This window comes from Sinocyclocheilus anshuiensis, unplaced genomic scaffold (assembly GCF_001515605.1).
Source record: "Sinocyclocheilus anshuiensis isolate Anshui unplaced genomic scaffold, SAMN03320099.WGS_v1.1 scaffold1182, whole genome shotgun sequence".
NCBI classification, from domain to species: Eukaryota; Metazoa; Chordata; class Actinopteri; order Cypriniformes; family Cyprinidae; genus Sinocyclocheilus; species Sinocyclocheilus anshuiensis.
The window spans coordinates 48,369-55,999 of NW_015558653.1; the positions used below are offsets into that span (position 1 = coordinate 48,369).

The window sequence follows — 7,631 nt, forward strand, 5'->3', positions numbered from 1 at the left end:
ATTTGTAGGTAAACGTTGCATTTCTGAACTCCATCATGTGGTGAAAGTTATCGATTTCTATTCAGATTTGAAGCGTTTCAGTGACGCGAAGCCTCCTGAGCTTTCGCGCATGCGCAGAGGCGGCGCTGGAAGCCCAAGAGTGTTTCGAGTGTAGAGCGATTCCACTCCAGCGCTGCTTCCGCGTTCGGTCAACGTCACGTGATAAATGAGCCTCTGATTGGCTTATTATTTTAATTGCAGTTATAATACCACCGAATATTAAATAGTTAATACAAAATATTTAGACTTTGGAATGAGAATGATTTAAAATGCACCCGTGTTATTAATTTGTCTTTTTTTTTTTTTTTTTTTCCCACATATCATATCTTTCAATTCAAGATTTTCACAGACACTGTTATAACATACAAATATAAATTATATAATATAAATCATATAAAAATGTAAATATAAAATCAAATGTTTAAAAATATTAACATATTGCAGTAAGCATAGACAAAGTAAACAAATAAATACAATTAATTTACAGGTTCTTTAGCTATGAATGTAAAACGAATCTCACTCTATTAGTGTAGCTGTAGCATTATTTTCTTCATGATACATAAGTAATTTTATCAATACTTTCTGAAATAAATTATTTCATTTTAATGTAAAACTGACTGAAGGACAACTCCAAAATAAATAATTAAATATGGTTTCTGGATACAAACCATAAAATGTACGCGATACATCAATTTAAGCATGTCGTACTTCCCAGGTAATATTTACAGAGATGATATTTATGAATAATGGTATTTAATTTTGTTTGCTTTTTTTTTTTTTATGGGACAATTTCCAGATTTTCTTCCATAAAAGTCCTGCAAGTTGCATATATGAGTTTACTTTAGACTTTCCTGGGCAGATTTACATTTCAAACTATTAATGAATATAAACGTGTTATTGCACAAAAGAGAACGCGGTTCGTGACGTCACGACGTCAGCTGCAGTGAACCGGAGTGGAAGCGCTAGACGCTCGAGCGCCGCGTCGAAGCGCAGCGTCATTTTCATCTCATTTGATTTCCTCTTCATCCAAAGGCCCGTTTCGGACTGTCTGATCTCGAAGCCACAACAGCTGGATGCTCGGAACAACCCGGAGCTTAAACCAGCAGACGCTCGTGCGCGATATTCGCTGGGTGAGTCTGCGGTCATCGAGACGGTCAATGCATTTCTCATCCGATCCGATTTCACATTGATTATTGACCGTTTGCTGTCAGCTGATCGCCCGTGTTCTTCCCTCTGGTCGTTGTGTGCTCGTGCATTAGTGATTTCACACACTGCATTTCTGCTCATTGCATGTGAAGACCGCAGCGCGTTAAATAAACCACAGTTGATGTGCATGTGGATTTTGGCAGGCGTGGCTCTCTAAACATCTCAGATGCTTATAATTCGTCTGTATTTATCATGCACGCCTCATTTGCATAAAACATGCAGATGACGCTCTGATTTCTCTTCTTGTTGAGCTGATTTTGCTGTTGCATCTGCTTGTTTTATTCGGGTTGATGGCATTCATCGTTTGCTTTGCTTTGATATTTCTGAATGATTGTCATAGTCATGCATCATGGCATTTCCATGCAAAATGATATTGTCATGATATTACTCTGGTATCTGTCCAAAAGCATGGTTATTATGATGTGCCATCTATAATATGGCCATATTATAGTATGGTTCGTTCAGGATAATTGGGACTTTTTTTTTTACCCAATCATTGCAATGGCAAAAATTGTTCCAATTTACCAGAATTCATCCTAAATAAAGCATAATACCATATCTATACAATGTTTATATGCCATGGTATTTGCATTGCACTCCAAGATACTGTAAGGAATACCTTGGAAATGCTGTAGTACCATGTTTAATGTGCTGACAATGCTAACGAGCGTGTTGTGAAACGAGGAGATCCGGCCTCAGGAGTTTAAAGAGCCAGACAGCAGCACACGAGGAGATCGTCTGTCACGTCTGTGCTTTTTTCAGGCTCGGAAAACATAAATATTTAAGGCAGGACACTACAGGTGAATAGAGTAGAGATATTAACTAATAAATACACTGTTGATATCTAAGTTATAAACAAAGGGGAAAAAATCCTGACCAGGGGCGCATCAGATACTCGCAGGCAAAACTATATATTTATGTTGTTTTATATGCACTAATTTGCATCTGGATGAAGCCAGATTCATAATTCTTGTTTGATTTTGTTGATTTTTATAGAGGGGATTTTGGATTTCTCTTTGGATTTTTATCACTCCAGAAATCCTGTCAACAAACAGAAATAAACATTTTCACCATGTTTTTAGGAATAAAATGTTGTATAAATCAGTGTGACTGATATATGAACAAACCCCTCAGTAAAAACCTTCAGAATATAGAGAGGAATAAAACTCTAAAGTTTGGTGTTTGTAAGTGCTGCTGAAGTGGAGAAACAAACTCACTTTTAAAAATATGTATTGTAAATTAAATCTACGGATGCAAATAGATAAAATGCAATAATAAAACCACGTAAATGATATATGAAAAAAACCTTCAGTGAAAACCTTTAGAATATAACTAGGTATAAAACTCTAAGTTTTGGTGTTTGTAAGTGCTGCTGAAGTGGAGAAAAAACTCACAGAAGCCTTTAAAGAAATGCATTTTCACCACGTTTTTATGAATAAAATATATAAATCGGTTATATAAATCAGTGTGAATGATATATGAACAAACCCCTCAGTAAAAACCTTCAGAATATAGAGAGGAATAAAACTCTAAGATTTGGTGTATGTGAGTGTTACTGAAGTGGAGAAAAAACTTTAAAAGCTAGGAATTACAATTAATCTACCGGCGTGAATAGATAAAAGTGCAATAAATCAAACACTTAAATGTGTATTCTGCATGCTTTCTTTCCACTAGTCTCAAAGAATACATGTCATGGAAGCAAAATAGACCTCAAAACTCAAAATTGTCCAGTGCATGAAAAAACACTGGTTTTGCTTGTAGTTTCTTGCTTTAAAAGTCATGGAAGTTTCTGTAGTCTATATATATAGTTGGTCATGTAGAAATGGCTATTTTGTGACTGTAATCTAGTGCTGGGCGGTATGACCAAAAATTTATATCAAGATATTTTTCAAAATTATACCACTTTCACGGTACATGACGGTATTTTTTTTTTCATGCATGACCGGGTGTTAACCATAAGTCTACAGATGGATTGATTTGAGTTGTTATTGCAGGAATCATGACCGTAAGAACCCAATGATCTGTGGATCTGATCTTCTGTAGCTTCACTGTTTTAATCTCCTCGTGAGGAACATCTCAGACGCGTTTGAAAGCAAGACTCTCAGTTTCATCAGTGATAGTGTCTGTAGTCTCTTCAGTGTCATAAAAACATGTTTCTTTTGATAGTTCTGATCTGTTTGTGGAGCTCCAGTGTTTTCAGAGAGACTGATGGTTGGCTGATGTCGAGTGCATTGATTAAACTCCATTCGTTTTCAGGATTCACATGCGTTCGAACCCCTGCGGCCTTCAGCGCTCTGTGTGATTGACAGGTGGATCACAGCAGGCCGGTTCTGTCAGATCTGGTCCATTCAGTTCATTGACGTGCCGTTACCTTTTCATTTTGAACTGCTGATGCTCAGAAACGGCTGTTGTGGATGTTTGGTGAGCCACAGAAAGTGTTTGGATGTTTAAATCACACTTCAAATGTCTGAATGGGATTTATATTAGATGCAAAGAAAGATGTGCAAACACTATTATTTTGCAAGCTCAGTTTGAAATGCTAAAGCAATAGATGTGGTTTTGAAGATGAAGACAGTTAGTGTTGTGTTTGCTTGTGGTTAGTTAGTGGCTGATGTTGGTGGTTAAAAATTTGTAGCATCCTCTAAAGTTGCATCACCACAAAACCAGCTGATGAAGGCTGTGTTCATTGCATCCAGCAAAACATTTTTTTTGTTTTTTGTTTAGTTTAACTTATCTTGCAAAATATATACAATAAAAAGCAAAAAATACAATTGTGCATGAAGTACTGGAAACCCCATCATGGCTTATTTAAAACCTCCACCTAAACAAAACTTAATTTTCACAAAATTACAGAAAAAAAAAAAAGTTTTTGTATTGTAGTATTGAAAAGGTTCAAGATAAATGTTACTTTATACAATCTTCACTTACATTCCTGCAAAGATGACAGAAAATTTACTCAATTAAATTGCAATTAAAAATCTACAGAACACAAATAAATAAATTGCAATAAAACAAACACTTAAAGAGTGTTTTGGATGTTTTCTTTCCAGTGTCCAGAAAGAAGACATATTATGGAAGCAAAATAGACCTGTAGTGCATTTTAGACTATAAATGCATGCCGATTTTGTTTGGTGCTTGGAAATACCACAGTCACTCAGGGCGGGTCTAAGGTAAGACGCCAGTCCAGTCTGTGCTGAAACGCTACTGTCAATCAAACTATCATGGGAGGGGCCTGTCTGTGTGATGTCACACAGACAGGCATCCGAAATCGGCTCGATTTGAGAAAGGGGTAAACATTTAACCAGATTTAAAAAAAAAACACTGGGTGGATTTTTATCATTATAGGGTGGTTGTGTACACACACTGCCAACACACATTTCAGTTCAAACAACTTGTAAAAGTGCATGTAGCATCCTATGACCCCTTTAAAAATAAAGGCTCCAGAAGGGTGTTCTGACAGCGATGCCATAGAAGAATCATTTTAGCTTCCTCAAAGAACCGTTTAGTGAAAGAACTTTGTCTGAAGAACATATAAATAATCAAAAGAACCTTTTGTCCAATGGAAAGGATGTTAAAGGTTCTTCATGGAACCATCAATGCCAATAAAGAAGCTTTAATTTTAAGAGTGTGGCCTGAAAGATACTGAGACCTTAAACATAATGAAGAAAAGTGACATTAGTGAAAATAAAAGATCCTGCAGTGTTGATCTGATAAAGCACAATCAGGCTGTTATGAGAGTGACTTCATTGAACCTTTGAGCAGATTCAGAGCTTCTAGTGGATTTGTGGGACGCTTTATTGCTGTGGACTTTGGAGCTCTTGTGCCGTGTTGTTCAGGTGATCGTATTAAATCTGTGCTGATGCTGAGGAGAATTAACATTGAGTTCACTGTTAGACTTGATCCTGATTGAATCAGTCTAATGTGAGGAATGCCTGAAGAGTTCAGGTTCTGTCTCGGGACGGGTTTGTTTATTGCGAGCTGATGTTCTTCACACAGGATTATTGTGGTCCGTAATCAAATAAACATCTGCAGTGATGCATCTGAAACACACTCTCAACCTTTATCAATCCAAGGACAATATTCAAAAGCATAGGCTATCTGCACTGATATGTATACTTCTGTTGTAATAAAAATTTATAAACTTAAAAATATATGCCATTTTAATGGCCTGCATCTTAGCATTTTGATATACTGGTAATATAACTAAATTGAAATAAGTTTAAGAGTTAGCCTATTCTTTAGTTGAGAACCAAACGTTCTGCATTGCATGGTCTTTACTAATAGAGGTTCCTTAAATGTTTGTGCCATTGAACCAAATTCAGATCAGCGGTTATTAATATGTAAAGAGTGTAACCAACTTTAACTAATTTTTTGTCAGGACTCTCTACAAACTGTTGCTGCAGAATAATTGAGGAAGACACTAAAGTTTACACTAAGTTTCGCTGTAGCATTTATATTTATGCATATGGCAGATGCTTTTATCCAAAGTGACTTGCATTGCATTGAAGGCACACATGTGATCAGTTCATGCATTCCCTGGGAGTCGAACCCATGACTCTGGTGTTGTTTTCCATGCTCTACAGGAATGAAATGCAGAGTGAAGCTGGACTTGTGTTCACATGTTTGTCTATTTCACTATCCTCCACTTACAGAAAGCAAAGAGTGGTACCGTGTTATTCGTTGGTGTATATAGTTGAGAATCTGCCAGTTTTTTGACGAGTGTTTTGAGACTGATTTTCCCAAGGCTGTGTGAGAGATTTTCTCGTCTTGAGTTTTTGGGTCACTCGCCTACTTGAGACTGAACCTGCGCTGCTTGTGCTTGTGGTCCAGATCTGATTATCGCCAGCGTCCTGCTGCTGAGATATGATACGAGTTACTGTGATCAGAGGTCATGTGATATATATATATATATATAGAGAGAGAGAGAGAGAGAGCGCGCTTTACACAATGCATATTGTTTCAGAGCAGATTTACTTACAGAGCTGGGTAGATTACTTGCTAATTGTAATCCGTAACTGATTCCAAATTACATGACAAAAATTGTAGTCAGTAACCTAATCCACTACATTACACATTTTAGGCAATATAATCAGACTATTTTTGGATTACTTTTGACCTAACTTGTTTATCACATTGATTTAATATAGGGTAATCTCGTACCATATTGATATAAAAATACAACGAGAATTTTTTTTTCTATTTGCTGTTATTAACAACATGAAGTGCATTAAACATTACATTATGTCAAGGTTTCCCAAAATGGGGTTCATGAGTTTAATGAACAGCTAATAAAATGTATCATGTAAAATTAAAATAATAATAATAATAATAATTTTAAAATCAAAATAAATCACTTACTAAAAAAGATGAAATATTTTAATTGTTTGCATCATGTCATGTGACCATAGTAGTCAGTAGTTCAATGTTGAAATGTTCAGAAACAAATAATTTCTGACTAGTGACTGGTCTTTGTGTGAATGTCCACAAAACTGGAAGACTTTCTGCATGTGCGGGAGCCTATTTTAGAAACTGAACATTTAAAAGATTTATGGAAGAATTGGGTCGAATCAATAAATTATGGATAATTTTATTGCAATTGTGTGAATAGTACATAATCATATAATCAATAAAAAAGTAACTGTAATCTTATCACGAGTATTTTAAGATGTAATGTAATCTGATGACGTAATCAGTTTCTACCAGCACTGCTTATTTATTATAGGTGTAAAGATGTACTATAGTACAGTGTTTAGATGTATTCCAGGGTGCTGAATGATTACCATAATCATGCAACGTGATATTGACATCATCATGTGTCACATTGCATTGCACTTCACATGTGCACAAACATATTATTAGCATGCAAACGGCTGCAGTGATAACATGGTAGTGTTTTGTTGGCTATTGATTGGTAGATCAGTGTTGTGCCTGAAGCGTGAAACAAATAACGTGTTATACGGAGCCACTAAAAGGTTAGCCGCTTGCTAGCGGTAGCCTGTTGCAGTACAGTACATGAAAGTTTACTTACCACATACACAGAGTAAGGAGAAATGTCTGATAGGACGATGGCGAATGATTTGCAGATTAGGGCTGAACGATTTTGGAAAATAATCTAATTGCGATTTTTCTTTTTACCAATATTGCGATTGCGCTTTAATATGCAATTATTTTTAAAGCTCTTTATGTTCTGTATTATTCAACAAAGACAAGCTATAAATCATTGTATAGTATGACCAACACAATATTAGATAGATTAAACAAATGTTCTTGTCTGTAGGCAAGGCCTATATGTTACGATGAAATTAGGTGATGTATGAATTTATATGAATGACATTTGTATTTAACAACTACAATCACAGTATATTGACTGATTTGTTGAACTTCCA

At 35.8% G+C, this 7,631-nt stretch overlaps 1 protein-coding gene across 1 annotated transcript in view; it reads left to right on the top strand.

Moving 5' to 3' along the window:
- The first annotated feature begins 1,002 nt into the window (after positions 1–1,002).
- The window catches only part of LOC107681020 (tyrosine-protein kinase CSK-like), a 40,322-nt gene continuing 33,693 nt past the window's right edge, over positions 1,003–7,631 (top strand). The window contains exon 1 of the mRNA XM_016477135.1: positions 1,003–1,169. The gene's annotated coding sequence lies outside the window, so the exon portion shown is untranslated. The remainder of the gene's footprint in view (positions 1,170–7,631) is intronic.